Source organism: Gymnogyps californianus, chromosome 10 (assembly GCF_018139145.2).
Source record: "Gymnogyps californianus isolate 813 chromosome 10, ASM1813914v2, whole genome shotgun sequence".
NCBI classification, from domain to species: Eukaryota; Metazoa; Chordata; class Aves; order Accipitriformes; family Cathartidae; genus Gymnogyps; species Gymnogyps californianus.
In genome coordinates, this window is record NC_059480.1 from 6,437,136 (window position 1) to 6,454,189 (window position 17,054).

General features: G+C 39.9%; 1 long non-coding RNA gene across 2 annotated transcripts in view; it reads right to left on the reverse strand.

The window, feature by feature from the left end:
• Positions 1-5,826: 5,826 nt before the first annotated feature.
• Positions 5,827-17,054, reverse strand: part of LOC127020236 (uncharacterized) — a 66,262-nt gene continuing 55,034 nt past the window's right edge. Inside the window, exon 3 of one of the 2 annotated variants that reach the window (XR_007767036.1) lies at positions 5,827-6,173. This is a non-coding gene — a long non-coding RNA (uncharacterized LOC127020236). Of the gene's footprint in view, positions 6,174-12,140; positions 12,270-17,054 lie in introns of those variants that run through there. The other variant, XR_007767035.1, reaches the window with a different exon arrangement.

Genomic DNA, 17,054 nt, shown 5'->3' on the forward strand with positions numbered 1-17,054 from the left:
GGGACCGCAGTTCAATTGCTCTTACTTTAAACTTGTCTCACAGATCGCTTGCTACCTCTGGCTTTTGTACAAGGCTGAAAGAGAAATTTCTCTTTCCACCGAGAAAGAGAATTCTCAGCTTCACTAAAGCAAATGGAAATTTACTGTTGCCTTTCCAAGGTCCAGGTTTACACAGGTCTTAATAGCGAGTAAAATGACAAGAAATTACTATTTCTACAAAAATCAAAGCTCCGAATAATTCACTGAAGTGCAGCAGTTTCATGTAGGTAAGAGCCTAACCAGATGCTTACAAGAACATATGACAACTGCTGTGAAAAGGCTGTATTTTTTTTTTTTTTAATAAATACCAATGCCACAAAACTGTTCCCTTCTCAAGAGGATCTTTTCAAACAAGTAAGTCATTTTGGAGCAAAATACTACTTGAAATAATTAAATTTATGCATGGTATACCAGTAAGACCTTTAAAAAACATAATTATCACATATTTCCCATTGGAAAAAGATCATATATAACAGTAGATGAAGAAACATCTAATATTCATATACATATAACAAAGGTATTCAGCATCAGTTTCCCTCAGTATATTATTGTCAGAGAGAGAAACACATCACTTCATTCTCTGCTTTTCAAGTAAAAAGTTTATCCTCTATATAGCTTTTGAAAAGCCACACAAAAGGGGCTGTCAAAACAAACAGAGAGGAACTACCTGTTGGCAATACTCATTGAAGTGAGAGAGTGTATTGCTGTAGCTTCATCAAATTTTAAATCTGTGCATGGTTTTGGATTTCCTCACACACTGTCTCCAGCTGCCTTCTCCTGCTCTGCTGTTTCCTAAAGTGACCCAATTATCATCACCCAGTTAGCGCTGGAGGAAAAAAAAAGGGCTTCTGTCAGACAGAACTCCTTAAACAACTTAGTACAGGTCCTTAAAGACATTATTCGGGGTTTACAACCTATTGTAAAGATTCATGCATCAAATACATTCAAATTTGTGAGACAAAAGGAGCGGAAAATGAATTAAAATTATTTACCACTGAATATAGTGAGGTTTGTGAAAATATTGGCAGTAGAAGTGTACAGTAGAGATCCTTATCACAGCAGTTCAATCACAGGTGTTTCCCCATATTACTAGATTATCCTTATCCAGAATAAATATTTAATGTTAGCATTAACAAAGAAAATCTGTAGCTCCAACAACAATCTCTGTGTATTTAAAGCTCAGTGATGATTATCCACTCTAAAATCAATTGACTAGTAAGTATTAAACAATTTTACACAATACAGGTTTTCAAATTGTAAAGAAAAAGCTTCCAGTCCCCAGAGGTGCCTCTTCATGAGCCAAGACTCAAGCCAGTTCTCCCTGCTGGGATGCAACCCGTTCAGAGCAATGCTCTTTAGCTGCCTTGACTGATTTTTTTTTTTTTTCCCCCCACAGATGTCTTCACTACACACAAGTAATGCATCCATCCACTGCAATGGAGGATAGGATTCCTGACAGCAATTTATTGCTTGTACCTCTCAGGAGGTTGCACTTCAACTTGCAGACTTTTCTCCTACTTTGTAAATCCCCTCCGCTTAGTGGCTCAGCACGAATTTACCCCCAGTGTAAATAGCAGCGCTGAACCAAGGTGGGATAATTTTAGAAGAATCATCTGAGTGTACTAGTAGCGATCAGTACTTGATGACTTGTGAATTAAGGTCTGATCTTGCCAGAGCAGGAGCTGGGAAGGCTCAGAAAAAGATCCCTAAGCCCGACACTCACAAAGCCTGTGGCACCCTTTCTGCCAGTGACAGAGTTTTGGGTTTTTGGAGGGGTGTGTCCAAGAATCCTCCTCGCTATGTTAAAACTCCCCAAAATATTAGAAAGACGCAGCAGTTGGATGGCACTATGCTCCTACCAAGAAAAGTCTAAAGCCCACATTTTTGGTACAGAAAATACTAGGAAAGAATTCTCATGGAATTTTGGATGTCCAAAGAACACAGACCCCAGCACGGGAAGTGGGTGTGTAGCTCAGGGGATGCTGAAAACGCCACATAAGATTCACTGGACGAAATGAGAAAGTGGGTCTTCTGCTATAACCATCTCTGAGATGGCATGTGAGCGCAAAATGGATTTGATTATTTTCATGCAGCTTAGATACTAGGTATTCTTCCCAGCTTTAAATACTTGAATACTCTCAATACACACTTAAACACAAATTCAGCTCACATACAAAGCTCCCATCTTTTTTACTAATTCTCAGGAGAAGAGTAGCAAAGAAAGAAAGGGTAGCAGAGACACAGGCTTCTACTGCAAAACTCCACTTTTCTTCATTGTCTAACTTTCAAAGCTCTTCATAGCCTTCTCATTTTCCTAATTTTAACCTCTTTCTCATGAGTTTCTTCTGACAGGTCTTTTATCACCAGTATATTCAGGCTTGACTTTCCACCTCTTCTCTCCCTTTTCTATATCCTGTGCCTTGCACATCCCACCACCCTTGCAGTAAACCGACTCTGCGTAAAAGCCTTTCCCTCCACCACTGAGCATAGACACATATCCCTCCTTTCCTGGGGGATTTTGCCCCTCTCTCAACCTCTCTTACCTTCTTTTCTTATGCATTACTGGGCCTGCAAGTTCTACTGACCTCTTCCCCTTTATTCACCCTTCTTTTTGCGTTATTCTTTCTCAAAATTTTACGAGTGGTTTGGGGAAGATGAAAATCATCCCTCCCATTGGAAGAACTTTGTTAGGGAACTTAGGGAGGTAGAAGATGATAGACCATCAACTCATAAGCCACATGTGGTACCCTGGGGTCTCCCAGTATGCATTTGCTCCACCCCCACTACGTCTCTACAATCACTTATGCTCTTCCAACCTTCCTTTTCTCAGTTTCTTCTCTCCTAATAATTCCCATCCTTCTTTCTTTCTAACCAAGCAAGTCTTCTCCCTCCAAACAGTCCATTTCTGGAAAAACATATCACAAGTTGTTTCCTTTTTGCCTTTTCTTTTTCAAAGCTAGAGTATATCTGCCTGAATTTGGTTATTTCTTACGGTATTTTCTCCCCCCCCCCCCCCCCCGTTTTGGGAGAAAAAAAGATGAAAATTTCTCATGTCTTTTACACTATTTTGACATGAAATTTTAGAAAATCAAGGTAAAAATTAAAGACTCTAAAGAAAATAAAGTATGTTTAACAGAACACCATTCTTTATCAGCATTTTCTTTTGAGTTGCCTGCATTAATCTACTGGGGGAGAAAAGAGTGGCCAAGAATCTGATAAGGTGGTATGGGGAGGAGGATGGAGATGGAGGGGTGGGAAACCTTCATGAGCAAACCCTGCACCCTTGTGTCCTCCTGCTGAGTACAGCTCAAGAGCTAGGTCCACTCTAGATGAGTATAAGCAGCAACAGAGGGCATGAAACAAGAGCAGAATACTGCATTAGATCCTCCGTCTGTAGGCTCTTTCAGTAGCAACAGTTTCTTTTGAATATAATCACTTTATCTTGTGGTTTTAAACCCAAGCCTGCCTCCAAATAGCAGAAATCTTTATCGGAGATAATTGCTTTTGGCTAGAAGCAATTGGTAAAGATGACTGATAATGGTTGTGCAATTATTGTTAAATGATTATTTCTACTTAACAAACACCAATACACCCTCTGTATCACTTCATACCTACGTATTTGCGCTGTTTCTAGGCATTACTTTTCTTAATGTTCCTGTGTGGATGCACAGAGGGTGCAGCTCCCTCACTGCTACAACACAGCCTACGCAGAAGAGGCAAAGCCTAAGGGGGCCCCATCGGTGCTACTGACCCTCGCTCTGTGCAAGGGCACTGTTGTGCTGTGTGGCTCAGCCCACTGACCAGTTTTCTCCAGTTGCTGCCCCCTGTTTTTTCCTTCACACATCGGCATCCATCTACAGCCTCTCAGATTAAGCTCAGGGGCTTGGGACTACCTTGGGTGTGGGGGTGATGAGCACATGGGATCCCGGCTGCAGGCATGAGGCTCCCCTTGTTATCACAAATTAAATAGGGCTGCAACCTGTCTGCAGCACAGACCCAACAGCCCATGCTCTGACGAGGCTGTGGTGGCCCTTGGCATTCCCAAGGCAAGGGAGGCAGGCCATCCGTGCTCTACATGATGGACACCTAGCACCGAGGGTCCCCAGGGAGACCAGGCTATCTGCCCTCCTCGCTGCCCTGCAGGGAACCTGGGGACCAGTCTGCACTCGACTGGGTCGGACAAGAGTGGAGGGAGCCAGGCGAATTGCTTCCATACGCAGCCCAGGCATCCTCAGCTGGCCAAATCTGCTATTCTTAATTGGAATTATTTACAAATGCATTGGATTTCTTTTTCTCTTGTTTTAGTTAGTTCCAGGAGCTATGGACTAGATTTAAAAAAATAAAAAGCTGAGGGCTTTTTGGTTGGTTGGATCTTTTTTCTTTGGATAAGACAAACAGGGAGATTAAAAGCATCTCCAAGCTTTCTATATACTCATGGGAAGAGTAACCACTACTAACACAATCAGTGAAATTGCCTGATGGAATCAAAACCGTTTATACAAGCAACAGTTAGAGGACTGGCATGATACTATATAGGTGGAATAAATGGTGCTACATTCAGCTTCCTTTTCAGTAAGCACAGCATTATATAATTTTCTTACGCTACTTAAGATCAAAAGTCCACTTTGTATGGCATAATCCTGTTGTATTAAAAAAATAAAAGCATAAGGGAAAAAGTACTTGTCCCTACTGCCTCACTATACCTATGTTGTAGGGTACAATAAGAGTCTCTTTTCAAAGTCCTGCACAAGTAATGATGTAAAGCTGTGCTTTATTTGTGCTAAGGAATGCAGCATTAAAACCAGGCTTCTCTGTGGGACCTCTCTGGGGGACCCAGAGGAAGCCTTGCACAAAGTGCTTCCTGCATTTTGCTGCTTCTCCTGGGAGGGGGGTAAGATTAGGGACCTAATTCCACTGAACATCCTCAGTTTTTTTTAGCTGTCCACAGAACTGGCTTCCTGCAAAGAACCTCATCTAATTAACTTAAACTCATGACTGACTTATGCATGCTATGTTATGAAATATAGATATGATGGCATGTTTTCATACTGCATAGCTGAACTGTTCTTCCCTACAGTGCCATCAGGAGCACTGTGAGCAGTACGTTTAATATAGGCATGCTGCCAGCAAATATAGATGTTTCCTGTCCTTTCATGGGTCCCTCATACCATCTTGCCTAAAAGATTGAACATATTTCACAGTTCTAACAACAAACATTGTAACCTTGCAAATAGTGACACTTGGGGTTTTCTTTAATATTTATATTTTTTGACCCCAAAAGGGAAAAGAATTTACGATACATAGACTGGAAAAACAGTGTGCTAATTTCACTTATTAAAGGTGCTCAAACCAAAGAGCCTGCCACTAATAATAGTGTGTTAAGAAATATTCTTGAACACAACACGTGTTACTGTATTTTAGTACATGCTGGTACCTAGCTCTAAATGTCAGTATTTTCACAGCGTAATTCATGTCAGCTCCCAGCTATTATGACATCAGAAGATGAGTTCAAAGGAACATCGTTTTCTGCTTTATAAAAACAGTTTAAAGATAAAAGCCAGTTTCAACTAAAAAAAAAAAAGAAAATGAAACTATTAAGCACTGCATTAGCTAAACAATTCTATGAAAGGCAAATGCCAATTAAAAGAAGATGACACACAAGTGATCAACTGCCATTGCTCAATGCCTTACACAATGCTCAGTGTCTTTCCTACTAAATCATGCAGCTGAGGAAGTGGTAAAAATCATATCAGCTATTGAACAGAGAAGACTGAAACAGAACTATCCTCCTTTACATCACTGGACAATGTTTAATACAGTAATGAATCTATCGATAAAACAACTTTTCTATCTGCGTGAGTATGCAGAAAAGAGAAAAGAAAGTGACAGAGTATTATTTTCTATATTTATAATTAAAACAAATAAATACCAATCACATGGCTTTAAGCATTTAGTTTTCTGTAGATCTTTCAAAACTTTTTTGACCCAGCACTCGGTGCTCTGGAGCTTATCAATGACACCAGGGGTCAAAAGTGTTAGTGCGAATAAAATTACTTGGACAAAGCCAGAACCAGGTCAGATCGCCATGGGATAGTCCCAGAAGGCCTCCTGTAGGCTGCTGCCACCAAGGAGTTCTAAGGAAAAGAAAGGAAAGACCATGAATCAAACATCCCAGAAAATTCACAAGCAAATGTGTTATTAATCAAGAAAAATAAAAACAAAGTTTATTAAAATGCCTTGTAATAGTACATTTCAAAACAACACAAAGACATCTTATGTGATGACCATTTTATCACTGAGGCTCATTCCAATTGAGTTACATTCTTCAAACCCGAAGAGCCACAAGTGTGCCAGAAAAGAAAATAAACACTGGAACGATGTGTGCAGTCACACGTCTAATTTGACGATTGATCTCACAATTTAAATAGACACTTTCCACCCAAAATAAATGCAGAAGTCTGTATCAATGGCACTTCTGCAAACTGAAGCTAATGGTAGGACTGGTACAATTTACACATTTCTTCCCATATTTAGCTGAGAAGTTCAAATTAGGACCTGAATGAAGTCAGAAGATAAGAAAAAAAAGCAGAAAGGGTCTACCATGTTCTGTATGATTTGGAACACCATATTAAAATATTTTTTAAATTACTATAACTTTCTCATTTTTTGCATAAATATTTATGAAGGGGATGGATCCTCATACAGCGTAAACTGCCTTAAATTCATTGGTTTCAGTGAGTCAAAGTCACGGAAGTTACAACAATTTACATCAACCATGAATTTGCCCCAGCATGTTTACACAGGAATTTCGAATCGAATTCTCTCCTGCTCTGACTCCGGGGAATTGATGGAACTGTGACAGCACATGATTTAGTCTTTTACACTCTAAACTGACATCAAAAGATGGATCCTGTTTCTCCCCGCCCACAAGCTCTTGTTTACATGAATATTGTCTGTGAAGTGACTCATGGGAGTGGGGATTGAACTATCAGGCCCGCTTTCGCACTAATGAGGCTAATACAGAGTGATATTTGAACTGTATCAAGTTTTTAAGCTAAAGATGGAGGTCAATGTTACAATTTTATCGGTTACATTTTGGAGCCCTTCACTTGATCATGACAATACCATGTTCATAATACAATTATTGTAATCATATTTCCAGTATTGCTTGCCTTCAGTGGAAACAGATTGCATTAAACTCAAAAGCCGCCTGAAATGGTATGCACATTTCAAAGTCAAATAAAGGTTATAGAACTGGACCTTTGAATTCATGTGCAGTGTGTAATCAGTACTTGATCACTAGAGGTATTTTTGAGGCTTTCGTGAACTTAGTAATTAGCGCTAAAAATAGGCATTATATAAGGAGAGACAGAATAGTTAATAGGTAATAAGCAGCTCACTGATTGTACAGACTTTAGCAAGGCTATGGGTAGAGCTGAGGGCTCTACATGATACCTGCACTGTTATGATTTATTCATGCATACAATTTATTTGCTTGAAATTCATACCAGAGTGCGGTTTATGTCTCTGTTGCTGCAGTAGAGATCTTTAAAAATCTCCATAGCTTGTCAGGTGGTGGAAGTCAGTGTGCCTTCGCTGCAGACAGTGCCCACTCCTGCCAGGATAGATCTTATTTTGTCTTGTAGTTTGTTTGAATCTCTATTTTATTAATATTTATTAATGAAAGCAATTGAAAAAAAAAATCTTTGTGTATTCTTTCTATCCTTGCTTTCTGAAGAACTTTATCTGTTAGTCTGTGCAATTATTAATGATCTCCAGTCACTAACAAATAATTATATTAGAATTAATTACCTCCAGTCTTATAAATCCTGAAGTAGCATTATGTAAAAATGAAGCTATCATATTACCAGGAAACGTAATATACAGAAAATGTGTCTTAATTATTTGAACAGAAGCTGGATGAAGATTTATCACCTCACTAGCTCCAGAGATTGATGACTGGAACAAAAGAAGTTTTGTTCACTGACTAAACCAAAAGTTTGAAAATAGATTTTACATTTTTTTTCAGCTCTCATAGAAATTAATTTCTGTTTTCAGAGTTGGTTTTTTTTTACTAGGTTAAATAAATCCTTTTGTCTGACCCAAAATGAAACTTTGATTAAATTTTGTAGGTTTTGCCAATCTATAGAATTACCTAAATTAAAATTTTAGATTTCAAAATAAGAATGTCTTTTCAAATAAGAAATGTAAACTTTATTTAAATAGTGCAAGAAATGTTTTTTGAAAAAATCTATTCCCTTATTCATTAGAAGCTTTAAATTTAGTAAAGGATTTTGGAACTTGCATTTTTGGTGCATAATAATAGCAAGTTGAAAAGCATCACCCAACTCTAGTTGTAACACCGCCCATAATCAGGGAAGAAATCACAAACATCTCTAAAGTGCAAAAACAGCACTGAAGATGAAGCGAGACAGAACATTGAGTTTATATGGGGAACAATTTTGTTTATTAGAAGGTGGGTTTTTGTGTTGTTGTTTTGGTTTATTAGGTTTTCATTCTTATGAGTGAAAAATTAGCCAGCTGCATGGGCAACTCAGGGTCTGAAAATAACGGCAAAATCCCCTTCTCCCCAGCTGCAGCCGAGCTCAGCACTAACACCACAGGCTCATTTACAGAGGTTCTCCTCCATGCCTCGCTCCACAGTATCGCTGTGTCTCCTCCCTGCCATGTGTCTTATATCCGCACATCGCAGCGCTCCAAATGGCTCCAGAGCCAGTTGCTCCCAGCGCCTGCCAGCACTTACACAAAAGCTGAACTTGACACTCCCAGGCAGTTCCAGGGAAGTTCCTCAGACTCCGCACATGTAATTAACGGGGAGTACAGGAACATTAGAAAGATCCGAGCCTAATCAGAGGCACAGTAAAAGGGGAGACTCGAGTAACAGGGAGGATAACAGTTCTCTAGAAGTGGCATATATGTTTTCAAGCTTGTTATACACTCTCTTTTATAGTCCCAATAGATGTGTGATGCACAGTAAGCTCCGCTAGCCCTAGTACTTTATTTAATTTTTATAGATTGTAAGGTGATCACGTAACATGTAGTCTGACTTCCTAAATAACACAGGCCAAAATAACCTCACCCGCTATTTTCCCTCTCCATTAGTACAGACCGTCTTCACCTTGGAAAATATCACTCATGCGAATACGCAGAAGAACGAGCAGAATGCTGTTTCCAGCACGGCATCTTTGCCAGAGCGTGCTGGCTCCTGCTGAAGCCAATCCAGCCCTTATGCATGCAGAGGGCAGATCCGAGCTCTCACTGCCTAAAAGGAAACTTTGCAGAGTGTCATGTTACTTTTGAATCAAGAGTTTGGGGGTTATTTTCAGAAACTCCCAGCTAGGGTCTAGAGGCATTTAGTCTCCCCAGCCTGAGGCAGTTCAGCACCAACTACCTTAAGAAGTCTGGCTCTGACATTCTGCGGTCCCAGTCTCAAAAATGAGAGGGTGTCCTCCGAGTGCAGTACTAGCGCAGAGCCCTTGGAGGGCTCGTGGTGGTTTGCAACAGCCTGATCACAGGACTGGAGTCTTGGATTGCAGCTGCTTCGGGGCAAGAATCATGGCTTTGTCATTTGCTTGTGAGATATATAGCTCCACAGCTCTCAATCTCTGGCAGGATGAAAACACCAGGCAAGCTATTTGGAAGCGGGTCTAGCTAGTTTAAAAGAATTTCAGTACTTCTTTCATGTCTCCAAGTTTGCAAGCTCACACCACCAAATCCTACTGCAGCAGGTAGAGTCAATCGGAAAAATAAAGTCCTGAGGATCTCCAGGAACCAAACCTTGCTATGTGCCTTTCAGAAATCCTGACTGGGACAGCCTGGGTGCAGCCTTTATCCTAGGACTAGCCCTGGGAGGGAGTCACTGTGAACAATCCCACTTCAGGTTCCCCCTCAAAAGAAATGCCATGAATTGTGTGCTACGTAGCACTGAATGGTTTTGCAGGTCCCTGTTGCAGGTAGCTGCTGCACGTGTCAGCCATGACTGGAATCCAATAATACACTGGGAATTTTCCAAGCCCACAGAGATCATGTCCAAGCTATCAAAATAGAAAGTGATGAGTTCCTAGATATTCTGAAATGCTAATATTAACACAGTTTTGTTTTATGTCAGATGTAAATAGGACTTTCTTTTAAAGTTTGCTTTTTTTTATTGCTGGTTTTAAGATAATAGACTTGAAAGAAAGAGATTAGTGTCTAAACTTAGTAAACATTTTCCACAAGTGCAAAGATTAAAGCAGAAACGAGTGGTGGTCTGTATTGCAACCTGAACCCCACTAAATAAACCAAAATATTCGCTTACTTGAACATTTAATGAACATTAAATATAACCCTTAAAGCATGAAAACAATGATTTCAAAAGTTTCCAAGAGCCTCTTAACAGCCCCCCGCCCCTGATTTTGGGGCAGTGATGAGTGATACTTCTTAGCTGCTTCAGCTATTGCTGAATCTCTTATTAGAGGGTTAGGAGGGAAGTTTTCTGCAATTCTGCTTCGCTAATGACTCTCAAGCTGGGGTTTCTAGCACAGACTGAGAGGAACATTCTCCCTGGAGCTTATACAGGTGTCATTTGTATGAGCCTTCGGAGGTTTTATACAAATGATTGCCCCAGGTTTCTTAACAAAACAAGCCAAATGGCCTCCTTCCTTTAATAGATTATTTAAGTAATAACCCCACTCTAGCCTCAGGCTTGCAATGCAATAATTGCAGCCAAACTAGCACTTACCCACAGAGACACAAATTATGTATTTAAATATAATGGCACTATGTAAGCTAATTCTAATTCAGAGAATAAGTAATTGAAGTATCTGAAGAAAACATTAAAGAGATGTTAAGGACTTGTATCCACATTAAGGTTAATCAGGAAGTTAGATTGGCATATATTATGGCTAATAACATAAATGATATAATGGTAGAGGAACAACTGTTCATATCAACGGTTGCAATGCTCGCAGTAATAAAAGATAACAGGAAGAGTACCATACTTTGAAGGACAGTTACTGAAATAAAATAAACTATCTGGATAAAGCTGGCTAGCCTGTTGCAGAAAAAAATTGATTACTATAGGCAAAACCCACATCTCATTTTACCACTCAGACCTACTTGATGATACCTTTCTTTTCTCCCTCTGCAGTTGCATAATTTTTCCTCCTCACATAAAACTTTAGTAAGATAACATTTCCATTTAAAAATGAGATAACATTCCTGCTTATATGAGAAATTTGGTAATAATACACGCCATCAAACAACAAACATCAGCGATAAAATAAAATTTTGCAATGTAGGCCTGAGCTCAAGTCCGTATTTCAGGTCTCCTTCCAGAATGACGGGGTACATTTATGAAGTACCACACCCAGGTTTGGTACAGGAGCCCTTTCCTGGGAGGAAGTGCATGGGAAAAGGCAGAAAGGGGTACCCAGCTAACAGGGCTGTGTGTCTGCATCAGCTCTGCCAAGTGGCCTAAGGGGAAAGTTGTCGCTACATCAACATTCGTGAAAGAACTTCCTATCCATTGTGCACTTGTACAGGGTGAATAGCAGCAAAGAATTAGGCTTAGAGAAATAAGGAACTTGCTCAAAGTTACAAGTCGTATTTTACCAATTTGCTCTATCTCATGCAACACTTACCAGGTGATGTAAGCTCACCTCCATGTGCTCACATAAAGCAGTTCCGCATGCATGGAAAGTAAATATTAACTGGCCTCAGCAAATGAAACAAGAGCTTACATGACTTGCCTACAGAGTCATTCTGGCAGTTTCTGGCTGAGTCACGTAATTATTTCCTGATTTTAACCATTGCTACAGTCTTACCAAAGGCAATAACTGTTTTAATCTCTTTTAGCTATTCAAAGTTAACAAACCCCTTTAGAAAAACAGCAACTGATTTGTGTTAAGCTCAAGTCTTTTGGAACATTTTAGTGAGACATCTAAACCATCTTTTTCCTAATGAAGACAAGATCTGCATATCTAGCTCCAAGCACAGCAATCTCTTAAGCTTGACTGGGGACAGTAGGCACCAAACACAAATAATAAGCAACAGAGGTGTTTCTAGTTAGAAAGAGGCTTCTGCAGCCAACTTGCCTTGCTAATTGGAAGCAGGGTGTTGTCTTCCCCAAGCACACAAAGAAGACGCTCCAGGCTGGTTAGGATGAGCTTCACAAGCAAAGCAACAAGCAGCAGTGGGAAAAATATATGAAGTTACAGGGAAAATGGGCCCTTAAGAAATTAAGAAAGAAAAACAGTAAGCAGTCAGGAAAAATGATGCTGGACACAAGCACTGGGGATGACTTTGTGATCTCCAGGGTATGTTTCTCTCCCTCCCCCTTCTGCCTCCAAGGGCATTAGCATGGACTTTGATAGAAACTGGTTCTCAAATGCTTTCTGCCTGCCACATTAATTTTAGTAAAACTACCTTTAACTGTGGGAAGCGTGAAAGTCTGTCCTGTGCTACCTTGTCTCTAGTCCTGCTACATCCACTGCCGGAGAGTACTGTATGGAAAACACTTCATGTAAGAACTAAACTGCAAAGTGCGTCCATGTCCTGCGGTGATGCACTGGGGAGAATTTCGCTGCTGTGGGGCACTGGGATTAAAGCAATGATAGTGTTACATTTCGGCAGTACAGAATTGTGAACTTGCATCAAGTCAGTCTTTCCAATCATCCTATTCTTGGTGGGTGTGTAACTTTATTTCTACTTGAAGAGTTCTCTCTCTGTCCTTCCTACCCCCTAACACACACCTATTCTTAAATGATTATTAAGAACCAGGAGTTGATGGGAACATTAGAGGAAAAACAAAACAAAACAAAAAAATCAATCTACAAATCTGTTTTATGTGCATGGACACTCTTTGTATTTTTTGTACTGTGCTCTTTGCCAGGCAGCAGAGGTAATTTGTTAAGGTATTATTTTATTCCTGTTACCTCTCAGATAAAAAAATAGCCAATATGGATAATGTGTGTGGGGTCATCCTCTTATTTGTTTTTGGTGGCCAACCTTTTTACTTTAGGAGGGTTAGAGAAATAATTATTGAACCCTCTTTGGGTAACAGCCAGAGGTTGTTTTCCTTAAGCTGCTCCAGATTGTTACAAGGCAAGGTTGAAACTATAGGCTTTCACATGGCATTTGAAAAGTAGGTGGTGAGTCAGAAAGGCAGCAAGACACAGGAAGGCTGCTCCAGGTGGCAGGAGCAACAGGGTCAGAGAGAAGGCCACTTCTAGCTGAACAGAGGAGAGCAAAGAGGGGAGGTTATTTAGCAAGGCTGGAGTTAGCCCAAGAAATCCTGGGGAGAGGCCTACAAACAAGAAGGGCAGTTTTGAATTGCATCAGGGAATAATGGAGCTATTTGAAGTTGGGGGCTTTGAGTCTGTGCTTCTTTATCTAGGAGACCCTGGCTGGGAAAATTGCACTTGCACTGGGACTGTAGAGGAAGAAACAGCACGGAGCTGAAACATGTGACAAACCATCAGCAAAACTGCAGATCTTGGCAGTGTGAGGGACCAACAAGCTTTAGGCATCTGATTTTGAACACCAATTGCCTTGGCTCTCAGCACAGTCAGAAAGAAAAAAAAAAAGGGGGGGGGGGGGAAAAGCAGCTCTTCCAGAGAGGTGGTGTAGCCAAACAGAAATTAAGTCTGAACTCCAGATGCTTAGGTAGGTGGTAGGACTATCCTGCTCTGAAAAGGGAGATGGATGAGAGGAGGCCAGAGAGCAGTAAGGGCAACAGAACAACAGAAGGTGTTCTCATTTGTTCATAAAAGTCATTCCTTCTTTCAGATATTTCTGCTCAACTCCTATGCTGACACCAAGAGTTCACTTTGCTAAGAATGGCAGAGAAGGTAGGAAGAAGGGATTTCAATCAGTATTTCACAACTCAATATCAGCCTGAAGAGATCTAATGAAGTGACACAAATTATTAGCCTATTAGCATAGAGAAGGACTAATCCAAAAAAGAGAACTGGCATCTAGCTGCGGAAAAGGAACAAACCAGGCAATTGTACAGGCAGGGGTACAACTCAGCACAGATTTGGATGGAGGGTCAAAACCTGCACTGATTCTCTTTGATAAGAGAACAACAATGAGGGGAAACCATTGAGAAGAGAAAATGGAAGGCGGATGCCTATTCAAGAGAAGGCAGCATCTGATGTGGCCAGACAGAAGCCCAACTATATGTACTATGTACATATGTATGTACTATATGCCTTAGACTTCTGAATGGCCACATCTGCAGACATTGCTGTAAATGATGCATTTTTATATGTTGAGGTACTTCTGTGGTCTCAAAAAAATCTAACATACATTAAATAAAAGCAATGAGAAGAGACCTAAGGGCTTTGGGGATTTTTTTTTTTTTTAAATACATGATGTTAAAATCCATGTAATGATATCAAGAAACTCAAATGTTTATAAGTATGGAAAAGCCAAAAGCATTTTTCAGTTTGAGTGCTATAGCAGGGACACTTTGAGAGTGTTTCATTGGACATCACTAGAAATATCGTATAAAACCGAAGTAGATACCTGAGGAATTTCAGATATTCCACTAGCCTACATGATTGACACTCTAGCAGAGTTAACTTACATTTTAGAGATTTATCAAAAAATTAGATTTTCTTCCCTTGACTGACATTCAAGGTGCACCTTACTAACAAGCATCTTTCTGAGTGTACAACCAGGGAGGGAAATTCAGTGTTTTTGTTATTCAACAGGATTAGCAGCCTAGATTCAGGTTAAAGTAATACAGAAGGGCATTAACTAGTTCTAAATGACTTAATTCCCTGAAAACAGTATTTTTTAATGTACTGCTAATTAAAATATTTAAGAACTCACTGTAACAACATTTTGAAAACAAACCAGAAGAACCAATGTAAACAAAATATCATTTTACAAACCAAACGAAATCACTTAAAATCCAACATAATTCTATGTTCCAATAAAAATAAATATATATATATATATACACTGGTGTCAAGTTAAGATTGTCAAGCACACTCCCAAGATACCATCTAAGAATGAACTAAGAAGTTAAAATTAACCCCTCTTGTACTCGTTCTTACTTTTTGGGACAGGCAATATGATTTCCTGTGTAGCACCTACCTCTGAAGCCCATGACACTGCCCAAGAACACACTAAATGGAGGAGTAGGAAAGTCACCAAGAAATGTGTTGGTGGAAGTTCACCAGAAGTATCTCTGCAGGACTGCAGTGCACTACTACCAATATAGCATGTTTTCAGGTTTTTGCTCAACATTCCTAAAAGCTAGATTTTCTTTGCAGAATTTTTCTTACCTTTTGACAGAAATCTCAGTATGGCAGATATAGATTTAAGGAATGTGTGCTGCATGACATGAAAGTGCTCAGCAGCCTTGGTCCTCTTAATGACTAGTTTTTTTGGCAAAAGATTATTCTTGCTCTTCCCCAATACATTGTATTGACACAAAATTACACAAAGATTACATGCTTTTCAAGCTACAAATTTTTGCCCCTTAAGTTTAAACTTATTTTTCTACATTCATTAGTTTCTTAGTCCTGAGAATGTTTTAAGTACTGCTTAACTGTGGTGTGGGCAGGATAACAGCAAAACATTGAGAAATAATCATTCAAGGTCAGCTGCGTGAAACAAACCTTGTGCCTCCGAACAGACTGATCCCTCCACCTGGAAACAGTTTCTTTATAGAATCTGGTATTTGCACATTTCAGATCTGTGTGTCTTCTTGCATTCAGCTCCTTCAACACAGCTAACTAGCTAACTTCAGTAAAAAGGGAGAGGGTAACAGCTCTTTTCCTTTTAATTTACTGGTATTTCCCTATCATTTCTGAGTCTTCAGTTTTTAGGTTAGGAGATATGTCCTTGGCCACAATTTTGGGATCACAATTCTGTGACTCCATGCATCAGATAGAATATCACTCTCTGTGTTTAGTTCAGACTTAATCTTTCACTGGTATTCTCTGTACTGTGCTAGTGGTCCCGGTATGCTGTTCAGGAAAGACTTTCATCTATACAAAACTGTTTAGTAGACTGCATAGCATTACCTCTTAAGATAACATCTTACAACCATCCAGTGCAAAGAGATGCTCAGCATCTAGATGATAGACAAGTGGGGAGCATCAAATTGTAGATGTAGTGCTTCACTCTAGCCACTTTAGAAAGCCACTATTTTCTGTGCACAAGCCAACATCAGGTGTTACTTGCAGTGTAGCTAAGTAAGTTCTTCCTCCAGGATTTATTTTGGTTCCAAATTAAAAAACCCAACATGGGTTAGGTCCTATTTCACAGTTGAAAAGATAGTATTACATCAGAAGTTTATTTTGTCCATTAATAGAACACAGGTGGTAGCTTCAGGACAGAAAAAAAGTTGTCTTTCCCAAATAATCAGGTCAGCAGGTTCCCCACCTTCAGCATGTTGGCAGGGACCAGTGCTAGTACAGAAGAGAGGAATGTTTCCTAGCTGATCTAACAAAGCTAGGAAAAAACTCATATCAATCAGCAATATGGGGATATTGCTGGTAAGCTGTTGCCATAAACTCTGAACTCTTTTGAATGTCTCATCTTCCAGAGGCCAATTTTTCATCTGTCAGTTCTTAAAAATCAAAAGATCTTGGCTATGTCATCCATATTATGGTTAAACTCAGTACTGTACTTTGAAATGCCTTAAATTTGACAAATTTAAGGTGACAAAGGAGAAGACACCGCTCTTTCAGTTACTTGCCTCTTCTCCTGTACATCCAGTTCATAACTATTATCTTTGTTGATAGAAAGTCCCAGACAGCCATTAGCTCCTAAGTTCTATCTTTTCCTGAAGACTGAAGTAAGCATCTCCCAGAGTGCTGTGAAGAAGGGAGTCAACATGGACCACTTCCTCTCTGGGGTTTTTCAGAGAGACACCAAGGTGAAAGAACAAGAAAGAAGGCATAGCCTGGATTCCTTCTTCAGTTTTTTTCCCCCTCTACTGGCAAGTGGCTACAAAAAGCAGAGATATCAGGGATGCTGCCAGAACAAGATTGTGC